At 42.6% G+C, this 16,965-nt stretch overlaps 1 protein-coding gene across 3 annotated transcripts in view; it reads right to left on the bottom strand.

The window, feature by feature from the left end:
- The window catches only part of NOXA1 (NADPH oxidase activator 1), a 288,049-nt gene that overhangs the window by 196,163 nt on the left and 74,921 nt on the right, over nt 1-16,965 (bottom strand). The window contains exon 2 of one of the 3 annotated variants that reach the window (XM_069609786.1): nt 1,146-1,277. The exons of the other annotated variants lie outside the window; for them this stretch is intronic. The gene's annotated coding sequence lies outside the window, so the exon portion shown is untranslated. The remainder of the gene's footprint in view (nt 1-1,145; nt 1,278-16,965) is intronic. 3 annotated transcript variants of the gene reach the window in all.

Raw genomic sequence — 16,965 nt, 5'->3', positions numbered from 1 at the left:
GTTTGTGGACTAAGTTAAACTCATGGAATATTCCCAAAGGGCTGCTCACGATGTTGATGCTGCTCTACTGATACTTCAGTGAGGCTACGGTTGGATTTGAGGGGGAAATTGTCGGTGTTGATGTCAACAAGTTGTGAAGTTAAGAAGGGTAGTATTGTGGCAGCAACCCTGTTTAACTTATATTTGGCTGACATGGCATTCTCATTTGCGATCCTATCCACTTGTCTAGTAAAATGTGGCACGTCGTTGGTGGGATGGTTGGCATACGCCGACGACCTGCTATTAAATGGATCATAAGCCGTTTGGCCTACAAAAGCTACTGGAGGCATTGGCTGAGTATTCAATCATAAATGGGCTAAAAATGAATGTAGACAAAAGTAAAATGATGGTGCTTGCTGCCAAGAAACCACCAAAAAACAATGTATGGCATATGTATTAAGTGAATTTGTAACAAGTAAACAGTTATAAATATTTGGGAATCTTGATTGACTGTAAATTAAACTGGGAGAAACAATAGTTGTCAATAAAATCCCGTTGTTTAGGATCCGCTAATGCTATTAGTGCTTTTGTAGGAAGGAATGTAGGTTATTCCACACATGCAGTTTTGTTGAGGTATACTGCGAAAATTAGAGCCATGTTGATGTATGCGATTGAGGTCTGGGGCCACACATATCTTCCTCGTTTAGTGAAACTTGAGGCATTTATTTTGAGAAAACCTATGCGTCTTCCCACCACTGTATCAGTAGAATACCTGTATTTAGAATGTAATATGAAGTGTATTCGTACTGAGTAGATCAGTTATGTCCTATGCCAGCTTGGTTAAGCTAGACCATGGTACAATCATTGTTACACACATGCAAGCATTTCTGAAAATAGAAAATTGTTTCATGATGGGTACCATAGGCATCATCAAATCCTTGTTTGAAAAATGGAAAGTTGGATTTGTTGTTACTTCACACAATATCCCGCTGGGTATGTTCAAGAGGTGGCTTAAGTTAAAATTGGCAGCATATGGTAATGATTGTAACATAGTTTGTTTGGCAACCAAAACTCATAGTGGCAGTTACTGTCAATACTACGTCCATAGAGAGAACTTCCCACAGTACAATAAGGCCTTCCCTAGTCTGCTAGTCTTCAGAACCTACCTGCTAATGAAGTTAAATAATTCCAAAGCACTTGCGACGAAAGGGTCTCAGTTAGGTTTAAGTAGATGTAGCAGAGAATGTGGGTGTCCAGCCATTGAATCATTACACCACTTGGTCATGTGCTGTGAAAGCCTGTTGGAGTTGAGAACAAAGTTTTTAAAATCCTATGATAATCAGATTGACATAAGGACAACAGCCGTAATATAGCAGAATATTATGAAGGGTGATGACTCCAATCTGATTTGTTTTATAGTGAAGTCCTACTTGAGGATTGTTGATATTTTAAATTGTTTAGTATAACTATGGTTTTATGTTTCATGCTTTTTCTATTTAGAGCTGCTTTTTCTTAAAGTTTTAAAGATGTTTTAATAGCATTATTGAAGTATGCTGCTTTTTATACATTTTTATCAATTGGATTGTGTATATGCATTGTATGTGTTTTAATTGTTCTATATACAAAGCTTTATAGCTGAATGTATATTAAATACATTCAAATGCTTTAATGTTTGGGTGAATGTTGTGAACAATGAAATGAGACTCAAGTCCATTGAACACTGTGTACTTGGTGATTCAAGGATACAACTCTTTTATGACAGACATATTTGTCAAGCATAAAGATCAGTGGTCATTCATACGGTGTCGAAGTTCTCTTTGCTATTACACAAAGCAGCAAGGGGCCCACATGGGTACTATATGTCCCAGATTGAAAGAGCTGATACATAATAATGTATATGTTTTTCTAGGCTTTGATAATGTGCTTCTTTCAGTAAGGCAAGTGTAATGTTCTTATTATGACTACAACATATACTGGAAGTGGGCATTAGTAGTAGTAGTGGTAGTAGCCATTTATATAGCACCTTTTCCTATTACTATGGACTCAACGTGGTTGTGGTCGGAACACCCCTGGGACCGAAGTCCAGCGTACGGAAACATTCTCAGAAAAGGTTTAGAATGCATGTGTGCATTTGGCCAAGAAAAGGAATTGGTTGGGCTGGCAGGGCTCCAGTTAGCAACTCGGGAGATCAGGCATGTGGAAGGGTGCTGAAGGGGGTCAGGAGAATACGCAAGTCCAAAAGACTCTTTATGTGTCCAGCTGGACCAAATTTTTGTCATAGGTCATCGCTGTTTTCTGATGGGAGAGGTGTTGAGACGTGATGGTGTAATGGAGGTGAACGTTATGTGCCCAGCTAGACCGAATTTGTCATAGGGAATCGCTGTATTCTGATGTGTGTGGGTGGGTAGCCAGGGGTAGATGTCACCAAAGTGGTGCGTTTATACGTGTCTTGAGGCTCAGATGGAGCTTTGTTGTTGATGCCAGTGTTTGATCAGGTCATCCCTGTGAGAGTCCTATAGGCGTACCAGCCGGGTTGCCATAATAGGTCTTCTAAGCGTCACAAACAAGCTATCATAGTGAATCTTCTAAGCGTGATAGACCAGTTGCCCTACTGTCTTCTAGGTGCAATATTAACGCTATCCGCTTATCTTTAATTGCAATTCACTGGCATTCCTCATACATAAAGCACAGTAGCCAAGCTCAAATCAGAGGTTTCTGGTGAGATGGTAGCAAGTGATCTTGTCATGGGGGAACTCTGGACCAGTTTTATGAAGAGCACGGTGTGTGATGCACATAGCTTAAAGGTCACCCGTCAGCTGAGATTAGGAGACGGTGTACTACTCTAAGGGCAGGGGTGATATGTTCTCTGTGTGAGAGGGTGAGGAGGAGTCTGGCTGAGCAGTTTTGGATTCATTGGTGTTCCTGTGCTGCTGTGCTGGGATGCCTAGATAGAGGGAGTTGGTATAGTCTAGGTGGGAGAGGATGATGGAAAGTATTGCAGAGACTCTGTGTGGGTAGGAGAGATAAGGGAAGATTTGCCCTAGGACCTAGGAAGCGTAGGTAGAAGTGGCAAGTTCTGGACACAGAGTTGATGGGTTGGGAGAGTAATAAGTCAGAGTCCAGTGTTCATCCAAGATTGTTTACAGAAGTGAAAGCTGCAGGTGGGGCTCCTAGGGAGTGTGGCCAAGGTATCGGTTGGGAAGTAAGAACGGATGTGCCGCATATTAGTTGCTGGGGTTGAGGAGAAGGTGGTTGGCCATCATCCACTGGTCGATTGCAGAGAGGCAGGAGGAGAGGCCTGGTTGAGAGGAGTTTGGTATATTGGGGATCTTGAAATGTATCTGGGTGTCATCTGCATAGTTATGGTGTGAAAGGTGATGAGAGCGGATGGGTGCCGCCAGTGGGCTGAGGTAGAGATTGAACAGATGGGGTGACAGGGAGGCTCCCTGTGGGACGATTTCAGGACAGGGTGAGGGGCGGAGGAGAAAGGCAGAAGGAGCTTGACTTGTGATTGATTAGAAAGGAATTATGAAATCCATTTTAGAGCAGAGTCTCTAATGCCTAGTGTGTAGAGCCTGTGCACGAGTAGGGCGTGGTCAATGGTGTCAAAATCAGCAGATAGGTCGAGGAGGATGAGTGCAGCACATCCTTCCAAGTCTGCTGTTCTTTCTAGATCATCCCAGGTGGACACAAGAGAGAATTTGGTTCCTCAAAGTGGTCTGAAACCCTTTTGGGCTGTGTTGAGGAGCCTGTTGGCTTCTGTGAAGGGGACGGGCTGCTTGAAAGCAGTGTGGTTTAGGGTTATGAAGCGGGTGTTAGAGATAGGGTGGTAGTTTGAAGGAAGAAGGGGGTCGAGAGGTGTTTTTTTTTTTAGAAGGGCTTGACATAAGTGGTTTTGAAGGCCTGCCGGAAGATACCAGCCGAGAGAGAATTGCTAATAATGGACTGAGCAGCATTGCCTGCACAGGTTGTAGTTATGATGTTTTTGAGGTGTGAAGCGAGACAGGGATCTCCACGGGAGTCCGAAGGGCCGGCTTAGTGCTAGGAGATTGATGAATTCAGAGTGGGAAATAGGTGTGAACGAGGAGAGGACTGGCCGAGTGAGCAGGGGAGGGTTAGGGCTGGGTAAAAGGCAGGAGGAAGGGGGATGACTAAAGTTATTTTGGAGATGATGGAGCAGTGTCTATCAATAGCGATGTTGTGAAAGCGGTCAGATAGTGTGTCGCAGAAAGATTGGGAGTGTGGTGAGGGAGGCGTTAAGCAGTTTGAAGTGTAGAATTCAGCTATGATTTTATGGAGTTCTCTGCTCTGGTTATTGGAGTTAGAGATTTGGCTTCCAACTAAGGTTTTTTTGGCTTTTCTGATTTCAGTCAGGTAGACCCTATTCAGTCTTGCAAAGGTGGTTTTGTTTTAAGGCGTGGGGTTGGTCCTCCAAGTTCGCTCTTGGCGGTGCTTGAGAGTTTTAAGGGATTTGAGGGAGGGTGTGTACCACTTTGGGCTGGGACATGATCTCTGAGAGGTGCGTCTAGTTGGTCTAAGGGGGATCAGGGTGCTAGAGAGCCAAAGATAGAAAAGGTTAATGGATGAGTGTCCTTCGTGGAAGGAGAGATCTGGAAGTGTCTTTCGAAGGGAACTGGCCAGATCAGGGTTTATGAGGACTTTATTCCAGAGAGGGACAGACGGAGTGGTTGAGGGGGAGGAGTTGGTGAGACGGGGAGGTTCGAGGGAAGAATGCAGGAGGGAGAAGAATATGGTGTAGTGATCTGTCCAGATTAGAGTGTGAGGTGGGAGGGTGCAGATTAGGGCTGATGTGCTAAATAAGGCGTTGAGGGTGTGCCCTGCGGTGTGAGTTGGGAGGGATATCAGTTGTTTCAAGCTGAGTGCTTCCAAGTAGTCAGTGAAGGAACGAGTTATAAGGTGGGAGGGGACGTCAACTGGATGTTGAAGTCTCCTAATATAGTAAAGGATGGATACTGGATTAGCGTAGCTGATAGGGAGTCACGGAGGGAGTCAGCAAAGTTAACGTTATAGCCGGGAGGCCTATATAGGAGTAGGAAGCTGTGGCTGAAGAAGGGGTGGAGGTGTACTTTTAGTAGTAATGATTAGCATTCAGTGTTACAGGGTAGATTGTCCGAAATTGACATTGTGAAATTTTACAAAAAGACAGTTTACAAAATTTGTTCAATTAATCATTCCCTTTTTCAATAGCTCCTTTCGCCGAGGATACAAACAATTTTGTATCACAAAATGTCCTTCCTTCTTGTAATGGGCTGTGCGCAGATTTAAACGTATGATCTGCGTCTTCTGTGAGTACCAAGGTAATATTTGAGAGATGAACAGAGGGAACAGGAGGAGAGAGGGAAAGAGAGAAAGTGCAAGGGGGGAGCATTAGAGAGGGATCAGAAAAAGTTAAATGAAAGAAAGAGAAATAGTGAGTGAAAGAGGAAAAGATAAAAAGAGAGAAATAAAAGAGAGGGAGAGAGAATGAAATAGGGAAAGAGAAAACAAGATCATTCTGACAAAGAGATAACTCATATGCCACACTGCAATAACAAAGAGAAATCAGAGCCTGCAAGACCATACCAACAGAGGAAGAGGTAGAAAGAGAAGGAGATTGAGATTGAGAGTGCAAGCCAGGTTGCATTGACGTAGAGAAAGAGTGAGAAACAGATTGCACCAACAGCGAGAGAAATTGAGAGTGTACCATATAGCAATGACAAAGAGAACCAGGAGAACACACAAGACAATGCAACTCTTGCTCACAGAGTAACAAAGAGTGAAAGAAAAAGAGAGCAACTGAGACAACAATAAAGAGCGTGCAGAATGCTAGATTGACGTTAGAAAGAGTGGATACAGCTAGTTATTTTTGTTGCCATTGTGTCAGATTCTGTTAAGTGACTGCCAATCTTCTCCTCTTTGCCTTTTATTATTTATTCAAAATGAAGTGCCTCGCAAAGAAGTACTGCCTCGCAAAGAAGCTCATGGGCATATTGATGACTAGGGCCGTCCCGTTGCTGGTTGCTTTGCAGACCTTGATAAATTGTTTAACATATTAAAACAGCTGGTGGTGTGGAAAGTCCACGAAGTGGTAAATGGGGATATTGGATGGATTTAAACACAAGAAGAAGGAATTTGGAAAAGAAGAGATTTTTAACATGACATGAATAGCCTTGATTCAGCCAGGTGCAGGAGCTAGCCACTGGATGGATTTAAACACAAGAGGATGGAATTTGGAATTGGAAAAGAAGAGATTTGACATGGATAGCTTTGATTCAGCGAGGTATGGGGGCTTGCCAATGGATGGATTTAAACACAAGAAGAAGGAATTCTGAAAAGAGGAGATTTGACATGAATGGCCTTGATTCAGCCAGGTGCAGGAGCTAGCCACCGGGTGGATTTAAACACAAGATGAAGGAATTGGAAAAGAAGAGATTTGACATTGATAGCTTTGATTTAGCTAAGTGTTGGGGCTAGCCATTGGATGGATTGAAACATAAGAACAGGAATTCTGAAAAGATGAGATTTCACATGGATATTCTAGATTCAGCCAGGTGCGGGGGCTAGCCATTGGATGGATTTAAACACAAGATGAAGGAATTTGAAATTGGAAAAGAAGAGATTTGACATGGATAGCTTTGATTTAGCTAAGTGTTGGGGCTAGCCATTGGATGGATTTAAACATAAGAAGAAGGAATTCTGAAAAGATGAGATTTCACATGGATATTCTAGATTCAGCCAGGTGTGGGGGTTAGCCATTGGATGGATTTAAACACACAAAGTAGGAATACTGAAAAGAACAGATTTGACATGGATAGCTTTGAATCAGCCAGATGCAGGGGCTAGCCATTGGGTGGATTTAAACACACGAAGAAGGAATTCTGAAAAGAGGCGATTTGACATTGTTAGCCTTGAATTAGCCAGGCGTGGAGGCTAGCCCATGGGTGAATTTAAAACACAAGAAGAAGGAATATTTTAAGAAGGAGAGATTTGGCATGGCAATGAGTGTTTTAGGGCAAGTGAATGTTGTGTTGGAGATTTATTTTATGGATGATCAGGGGGGTAAACCTGATAGCTGTGGCAGTGGAAGTGATGAAGTAGTGAAGTTTGAGGTCCCTGTCACAGAGAAGGTGCAGATTACAGGTTGTGCAAGATGGGTAAGGAGGTCAGGCGCAAACAATATAGGCGAGGCAATTAGGTGTTATCATTGACCAGTGACAGACATCAGGAAAGCAGTTGGTGATGAGTGGTGGCAGCTCCGGGGTGAAGAGTTGAAGGAAGGGTAAGGAGACGATTTCAGCATCGTTAGCAGACAGATGACTTGAGAATGTAAAGGACTTGATGAGGTTGTCAAGAGAGCAGATGCTGAGTGTAAAAAAGAGGACCAACAACAGACTCTTGCAGGGCCTATACCGGGAGGAGTGGCAGAGGCAATCAGTGGCCGAGGAAATAGAAAAGGCATGATTAGCCAGGGAGGAGGCCACACAAGCAAGGTCAGCATCATAAAACCCAAGATGTGAGATAGTCTGGAGAAGAGAAGGATGGTCAACTGTGTTAAATGAGGGTGACAGATCTAGGAGTAGGTGGCTAGATGACAGATAAGCACTGTCACCATAGAGTATCTACAGGTGAACCCCGATTGACTTGGGTCAATGTGTCCATTGCCCCCCAGGTAGTAAGTGATGCACTTGAAGGTTACATATTCCATGGTTGTCGCTGCTATGCCAACGATCAGCTGTGGGTTTCTTCACAATGGGTATGGCAGTGGTCACCTCGAATCTGATTTCAGAAGTGAAAGTGAAAGTGAAGAGATGCGAGAGGTAGGAGCTTGACATGGTTTTAATCTCCTTTACTGGTTGTGTGGTAAAGGGTCACTTGGATCTCAAGACGTGCCGGAAGACCAGCGGATATACCAGCGGATATGTGCTGGCTCAGTCAGGGTGGTTGGTGCAAAGTCTGATAGTGAAAAGAGGGTGAGCGCAGAAGAAAAGTGGAGGAGGGAGAAGCAGGATAACAGACAGGGTGTTGCATGATTTAGAGATGGTGGGGGTGTAGTATCTGACAAAGTCTCGCTGGTCATATCTCACTGTAAGGAATACAGTTATGAGAGATACTCATCTATAAGGGTAACCCCACACTCTGGTGATGATCCCTCCTACTAAGTGAGGATATATAACATATATTTCAACAAAAGGAAGGAATGTACAACAAACTATATAAAACAGTGAACTTATCCCCTCAGAAAGCAGAAATACATAACAGCCGCTAAATCAATATGGGCTGCATGATGTATTCTCAATACACATAGAACAGTGTTGTTAGAAAATATCATTTTTAATATATTAATCTCTAATTCAGCACAGGTAATACAAAAATAGTTACAACAACATATACACATAACACAATCATATACATGTTAAAAACATTCCACCTCGCAATATAGAAACATTTACGCCGACAATTAGATCAGCATAGCACCAAGAAGGCAACTTAATTGATTTCATTTCCCATTGTGTGTTACAGCCCAACTTATATAAGTTTCTGTCCTCTGTGTTCTCAATAACCGGACATTCATCAGGGGCAGAGGTAATCCTGTGCTTCAGGTTGATTCTTCCTATTCGACCAACAACTTGCTATTTCTAAGGAGAAAAGAGAGAAACATGTGTCACTGACACCGGCATAATTGGTTTAATTTACTCATCACTGCCACGCCCTAATCACCAATAGGGTACCAAGTATAAAATGAATCATATACCTGGTCTAAGGTCTCAAGAAATATATAACTTGGACCTCAAAAGCCAACCCATTTATGGCTCTTCACTGCAGAAGCAGAAAGGATTCAGCATCAAGTCCTACGAAATACCTCCCCCAACGCTAAAATGTAGAACTCTCTCAGTAATAATAGCTGTTCTTTTACCCTGAGTAGAAGAAAATCTAGGCATCTCAATCATCGGTTGGATCCTGGTACAACCCCAAATTTCGAAGATCTAATATATGGATTGCTCACCATGGGATGTGGAAGCTGAATTTTACCTAGATCCAACCAAGTCTCAATAATGGTCACCACCCGTGGATCCTTTCCAATTCCTCTAGACCTCCAAGTGTCTGAAAAACAGGTGGAGGAAGATAGATTACATTTGCCCTCCAAATAATCATTATTCCTCACCTCCAATTTAACAAAGTAATCTTACCTATCTAAGGTTCTTGTGAGCCAACAAATATATGTTTTAATCGGAGAACCATCTGAATACGGCCTCTTCCTCTTCACAGATGTGAACCTCTCGCTCTGTAATATTACAATGCTGAGTCAGCAAAATGTCAAGGAGTAGCCCCATGTTAGACCTAAGTTATTAGACAACACTCCTAACTCTTACCCACAATTAGGTGGATCCACTCCTAGTAGGCAGTCACGTATAGAAGTTTGAGAAACAGGGGCCGGCGGCCATGTCCACCGTCAGTTCTACCATCAACCGTCCACAGATCCTCATAACAAGTAAGTGGCGTACCGTGCTGACGTCACCACGCTGGTCATCGCGCAGCGACGTAAAACGTCATCACGTAACCTTCATGTAATAAAGGGGGCCGGGCTCCAACAATCCCTAATGATAGCGAGGTTGCTGCGCAACCATTGTTACGGGGAAAACAAAAGGAGATCTCACACAACCCAAGGGGCCACAGTGTCCCTACCACCACAACATAACAGGTATATACGGGGCTCAGAACTAGTAACACCCAATGAAGAATGGGGTCATTAACCAAAGTTTTTATACCCAAAGACCACCATCTGACTGAAATTAGTCACACTTACAGCGGGAAAAACCCTTGACCCGATCATGTCCAACGGTCATAGAGAAACCACAGAGTCATCTCTCTCAATAAGGATATGCCACAATGGAAGCAATTACCGATAAATTACACCATCAGGAGATTTATGCAGATATTAGCTCACCAACAGATATATAGTTATTTGTTTCTGGATATAGAGGTTGGTATTCTCCTACAGTTGAAAACCCCCAGAAAGTGCAACACTCCAATGATTTCGTGAGTCCCATCACACTCTCTTATCTAATGTTATGCCACTCTATATTTTCATTTAATCCTGTAATGTGACTATTGGTAAGAAATATCAGCTTTTGTTCCAGATTGATCAATTTTCTATTGATTTCGTCTTGGGTTCTACCTTTAATCTTTTTAAGGATACACCATTCGAAGTCCGAGAATGTGTGTCTTTTCTCATCGAAATGTTTTACTAAAGGAGCTTTCTCGATATGATTTTTCAAACAGCTCCTGTGTTCGATCATACGAGTCTTGCACTTTCTGTTGGTTTTGCCTATATAAATTAGGTCACATGGGCATTTAATCAAATAAATTACATTCTCTGTGTTACAATTAGTATGTTCTTTCAAAGACCATTCTGTGGTTAAACCCAAATCAACAGAAGTCATTTTCTTAGTAAAAGGGCACATAACACATTCTCCGCACGGATGATGTCCCATCACACGGGGCAGACCCCACAATTTACTTTGGGCGCTCTCATGATTTACCACCTTGTGTATGTCGTTTTTCATGACAAGATTGCGGATGTTAGTGCTCTTTTTAAAGGCTATCAAAGGTACTGGGCTATTCATAGTCTTTTTCCAATTTTTGTATATAATGTTCTTAACTTTATAGGACATGTTACTAAAGGTATTAACAAACACCAATGGGGTGTCGCGATTGGCAGTGTTTTTCTTTTTCCTTTCAAGAAGGGCTTCCCGATTGTTGTTAAAAGCTCGTTTGGCAGATTTTCTCACGACTTTAGTAGGGTAACCCCTTTCAATCAGTTTGTCCATTAGTATATTAGCGCCTATTTCATAATCATGATTGGTGCTACTGTTACGCTTTAGCCGTAAAAACTGTCCAAAGGGCAGATTGTCCCGGACATGTTTCGCATGATGACTCCTGTAATGCAGTAACGCATTTTTATCGGTGCTCTTGACAAACGGTTTCACCCATAGTTGGTTATTCTGTTGGTAAATTGTTAAATCTAGGTAATTTACCTCTGTGGAGTTCATGGTAGCTGTGAATTTCAGGTATCTATTCTGGTTATTCAGCCAAATAAGGAAATTATTAGCTTCATCTATTGAGCCATGCCATAACATGAACACATCATCGATGTATCTTAACCATTGAGTTATTTGTTGCTTGAAAGGATTAATTTCCGAATAAATCACTGTTTGTTCTACCATGTCTACATACAAATTAGCCAAATTAGGAGCCATGGCAGCACCCATGGCTGTGCCCTCTACCTGCAGATAGAATTGACCCATGAATTGAAAAAAGTTATTAGTCAGAGCTGTTTCCGCACACCATAAGATGAGGACAATCATCCTGTGAGTAATGCCTTCATGTTATGGCATGGCTCAATAGATGAAGCTAATAATTTCCTTATTTGGCTGAATAACCAGAATAGATACCTGAAATTCACAGCTACCATGAACTCCACAGAGGTAAATTACCTAGATTTAACAATTTACCAACAGAATAACCAACTATGGGTGAAACCGTTTGTCAAGAGCACCGATAAAAATGCGTTACTGCATTACAGGAGTCATCACGCGAAACATGTCTGGGACAATCTGCCCTTTGGACAGTTTTTACGGCTAAAGCGTAACAGTAGCACCAATTATGATTATGAAATAGGCGCTAATATACTAATGGACAAACTGATTGAAAGGGGTTACCCTACTAAAGTCGTGAGAAAATCTGCCAAACGAGCTTTTAACAACAATCGGGAAGCCCTTCTTGAAAGGAAAAAGAAAAACACTGCCAATCGCGACACCCCATTGGTGTTTGTTAATACCTTTAGTAACATGTCCTATAAAGTTAAGAACATTATATGCAAAAATTGGAAAAAGACTATGAATAGCCCAGTACCTTTGATAGCCTTTAAAAAGAGCACTAACATCCGCAATCTTGTCATGAAAAACGACATACACAAGGTGGTAAATCATGAGAGCGCCCAAAGTACATTGTGGGGTCTGCCCCATGTGATGGGACATCATCCGTGCGGAGAATGTGTTATGTGCCCTTTTACTAAGAAAATGACTTCTGTTGATTTGGGTTTAACCACAGAATGGTCTTTGAAAGAACATACTAATTGTAACACAGAGAATGTAATTTATTTGATTAAATGCCCATGTGACCTAATTTATATAGGCAAAACCAACAGAAAGTGCAAGACTCGTATGATCGAACACAGGAGCTGTTTGAAAAATCATATCGAGAAAGCTCCTTTAGTAAAACATTTCGATGAGAAAAGACACACATTCTCGGACTTCGAATGGTGTATCCTTAAAAAGATTAAAGGTAGAACCCAAGACGAAATCAATAGAAAATTGATCAATCTGGAACAAAAGCTGATATTTCTTACCAATAGTCACATTACAGGATTAAATGAAAATATAGAGTGGCATAACATTAGATAAGAGAGTGTGATGGGACTCACGAAATCATTGGAGTGTTGCACTTTCTGGGGGTTTTCAACTGTAGGAGAATACCAACCTCTATATCCAGAAACAAATAACTATATATCTGTTGGTGAGCTAATATCTGCATAAATCTCCTGATGGTGTAATTTATCGGTAATTGCTTCCATTGTGGCATATCCTTATTGAGAGAGATGACTCTGTGGTTTCTCTATGACCGTTGGACATGATCGGGTCAAGGGTTTTTCCCGCTGTAAGTGTGACTAATTTCAGTCAGATGGTGGTCTTTGGGTATAAAAACTTTGGTTAATGACCCCATTCTTCATTGGGTGTTACTAGTTCTGAGCCCCGTATATACCTGTTATGTTGTGGTGGTAGGGACACTGTGGCCCCTTGGGTTGTGTGAGATCTCCTTTTGTTTTCCCCGTAACAATGGTTGCGCAGCAACCTCGCTATCATTAGGGATTGTTGGAGCCCGGCCCCCTTTATTACATGAAGGTTACGTGATGACGTTTTACGTCGCTGCGCGATGACCAGCGTGGTGACGTCAGCACGGTACGCCACTTACTTGTTATGAGGATCTGTGGACGGTTGATGGTAGAACTGACGGTGGACATGGCCGCCGGCCCCTGTTTCTCAAACTTCTATACTTGACTGCCTACTAGGAGTGGATCCACCTAATTGTGGGTAAGAGTTAGGAGTGTTGTCTAATAACTTAGGTCTAACATGGGGCTACTCCTTGACATTTTGCTGACTCAGCATTGTAATATTACAGAGCGAGAGGTTCACATCTGTGAAGAGGAAGAGGCCGTATTCAGATGGTTCTCCGATTAAAACATATATTTGTTGGCTCACAAGAACCTTAGATAGGTAAGATTACTTTGTTAAATTGGAGGTGAGGAATAATGATTATTTGGAGGGCAAATGTAATCTATCTTCCTCCACCTGTTTTTCAGACACTTGGAGGTCTAGAGGAATTGGAAAGGATCCACGGGTGGTGACCATTATTGAGACTTGGTTGGATCTAGGTAAAATTCAGCTTCCACATCCCATGGTGAGCAATCCATATATTAGATCTTCGAAATTTGGGGTTGTACCAGGATCCAACCGATGATTGAGATGCCTAGATTTTCTTCTACTCAGGGTAAAAGAACAGCTATTATTACTGAGAGAGTTCTACATTTTAGCGTTGGGGGAGGTATTTCGTAGGACTTGATGCTGAATCCTTTCTGCTTCTGCAGTGAAGAGCCATAAATGGGTTGGCTTTTGAGGTCCAAGTTATATATTTCTTGAGACCTTAGACCAGGTATATGATTCATTTTATACTTGGTACCCTATTGGTGATTAGGGCGTGGCAGTGATGAGTAAATTAAACCAATTATGCCGGTGTCAGTGACAGATGTTTCTCTCTTTTCTCCTTAGAAATAGCAAGTTGTTGGTCGAATAGGAAGAATCTACCTGAAGCACAGGATTACCTCTGCCCCTGATGAATGTCCGGTTATTGAGAACACAGAGGACAGAAACTTATATAAGTTGGGCTGTAACACACAATGGGAAATGAAATCAATTAAGTTGCCTTCTTGGTGCTATGCTGATCTAATTGTCGGCGTAAATGTTTCTATATTGCGAGGTGGAATGTTTTTAACATGTATATGATTGTGTTATGTGTATATGTTGTTGTAACTATTTTTGTATTACCTGTGCTGAATTAGAGATTAATATATTAAAAATGATATTTTCTAACAACACTGTTCTATGTGTATTGAGAATACATAATGCAGCCCATATTGATTTAGCGGCTGTTATGTATTTCTGCTTTCTGAGGGGATAAGTTCACTGTTTTATATAGTTTGTTGTACATTCCTTCCTTTTGTTGAAATATACAGTTATGAGAGGCCATTCTCCCTTTGGTGATTCGTGAATTCTTCATGTGTAACCCATTTCTCCTCTTGCACGGCGCACCATCTCAACTTATCAGAAAGCACAGGCTTACTCCACACACCCTGCACCCACATATAACATAAACACTAGTGCACATCACCTCTGCCATAAGAATGAAGCTACTATTAAAGACACACAAAAAAAATCGAACTGTATCTTCCAAAATAACTCTACCTCCTTAAACACAGTGCTGGTCAATGGGCCGGCTTTTGCCGTGTCCAAGAACTGGCATCAGACGTCTCCTCGGATCTCGGACTCGGCCTCCCTCAGTCCTGACAAGGCTATCAAGCCCCCAGCTTCTGGAGGGACGCTGGGGGCTTGGTGATCTAATCTGCTCTGTCCTCCTTTCCCCAGTTGTCATTCGCGCGTTTGCAGGGACTATTTGCTCAGATAATTTTTTTTCTTCTGGCCTGAAAGGGACACCACAGGAATTAATGGGCCATGACTATAACTGGGGTGGGGGGCATCACTGTTAAAACCAGGCTTCCTACATGCTGGTCACACTATTTTTTTCCAAATGTGTATCTTACACTTTGATAGAAGAAAAACGTCATTTCCAACTAAAAAATGCTGCTTAAACTTGCATTCAATAGTTTGCTGTGAAATGTGTTTCTTTTTTGTCAGACTACCACACAAATTCCCTGTAATTTGTGTGCCACTTCCTTTGTGTTTTAGCACAGGTTATATTTATATTTATATATTGTATGCTTGTCAAACTTAATCACAAATAAATGCTTCTGCTGTGCTGACAGCAGTTATTAGGAAATTAAACTGTATTGCCAACAGCATTTTGGGTGCACCAATTTAAAGTGGAATTGATGTGCAGTGTGGAGTTTAGTAAGAAGCAACATGAAAGAAATTGCCCCATTTTTACACTATTATTTTGAACATTTCTTTTGAGCGGAGTTCAAAATTCCAACTCTGCCCCTCCTCCAAACTCCGCCCCCACCCTGGCCCTTGTGGGATCCCCCTTTTCATTCTTTCCATTTCCACCACTGCTTAAACACACTCCTCCCCCTTTAGTCCATAGTATACCTCCCCTGTGCCCATCCACATATCTTTCAAACATAGGTGACTAGCAGGGTCTGTGCCACCCTCGCATAACTTTAATGGCTGGAATGCGCACACGCATAATAGCACCTCCCAAATGCTGCCGAATTTGTGGACTCAGTCCCTCCGAGGGTGTTCAACCAAAAGAGCGTTGGGTAGGGTGACCAGATTGTTTTTTCAAACAGGACAGCCCGTAGACATAGAAGTAGGACTAAAGTAAATGCACATACAACTATAGTCCTACCTCTATGTTGCTGGCCTGTTGGGAGGGTGGGTGGGCGCAGGAAGGGGATGTGCTCACAGGCACACTGCTCTCATTGGAGGAGAGCTCAGAGGAGGGGAAGAGGAGGACAGGGTGGCGTGAAAAGCATTTCACGCCCCCATTCTTGCAGGAAGAGTCGCGCCAGGACCCAACTTCGAAATCGGGTCCCGGCAAAAACCGGGACTGTAGCCACCCACCCTTGTAAACCCAGGACGGGGTTTATAAAACTAAAAAACTCCCGGGAACTTGGGATGGAGGGGAATTTCCCAGGAAAACCGGGACGTCTAGTCACCCAAACGTTGGGACTATCATTTTGGTGAAAGGCACTATAACAAATGACAAAATGAATGAATGAATTAATGTAAGCATAGCCGAAATCCTATCCAACAGGTTTTCCATAGTTTTTTTGTCATCAAGTCAATGGATGTATTCAAAACAGTGTGCAGTGAAACCATCTGTTCAATTTCATCTGACAGCAATTACATCGTGACAGTTTCATCGTTGCATTGCTTTACCTGTTCACCTCCTTACCAATTTAACTCGCAAAAATGTTTTGTAAAACAATGGGATAAAGGAGCACCCGATGTTTGCAAGGTGTGGCGTGAGTTGAGGGTGGTGGAGGGGGAACTGAAGCAGTGTACCAGGCGACATTCCCCGGTCCCATTTTCACTTAGGTCCGGACCCACAACAAATGAAAAAGAGCACATGAATGGTAATGTTTTTATCTTACAACGAAATTGCTGTTTGGATTGTTTACATGAAATTGGCACACGACACTGTATACTGATGTTATGGTGTGGTACTGCGTCGAATCACGTAAGATATTATTGGAGATGAAATAGCAAAGGACTATAAAAACCAGAAGACGGTGTTGCTGCGCTGATTATTCTGCCTCGAGGCCCAGACCCTCGCCCTCCTTTGATGCCTCGCCGCTGCATTTTAGAGAATGAGTGGCAGTTGTGGCGAGAGAGGAAAAGGTGCGTGCTGCCGGGACACGGGAAGATGGGAAGCGTCGTATACTGTGTCATGACGAGGTCTGTGTCCGCCGGCAGGGCATGTTTCATGGGGCCTGTAAAGCCTATAAACAAACTGCGGAGTCTGCTGCAGAGTCTTTTGGTTGCGGTTGCGAGAGGACACTACAGCTTTTGCTCCTGAACCCTGTGAGGACCTGCTTCTTGTCCTACCTTTGTTTCACTTGCTTCCACCTGGTGACTTTAAAATACCCAGAAGACCGCGGAGCGGCCGCGGAGTCTGCTGCAGAGTCTTTTG

Source organism: Ambystoma mexicanum, chromosome 8, assembly GCF_040938575.1.
Source record: "Ambystoma mexicanum isolate Mex_15411 chromosome 8, UKY_AmexF1_1, whole genome shotgun sequence".
Classification (NCBI taxonomy): domain Eukaryota; kingdom Metazoa; phylum Chordata; class Amphibia; order Caudata; family Ambystomatidae; genus Ambystoma; species Ambystoma mexicanum.
Note: the sequence above shows the minus strand (reverse complement) of the source record. Positions and strands in the feature narration are given on the sequence as shown.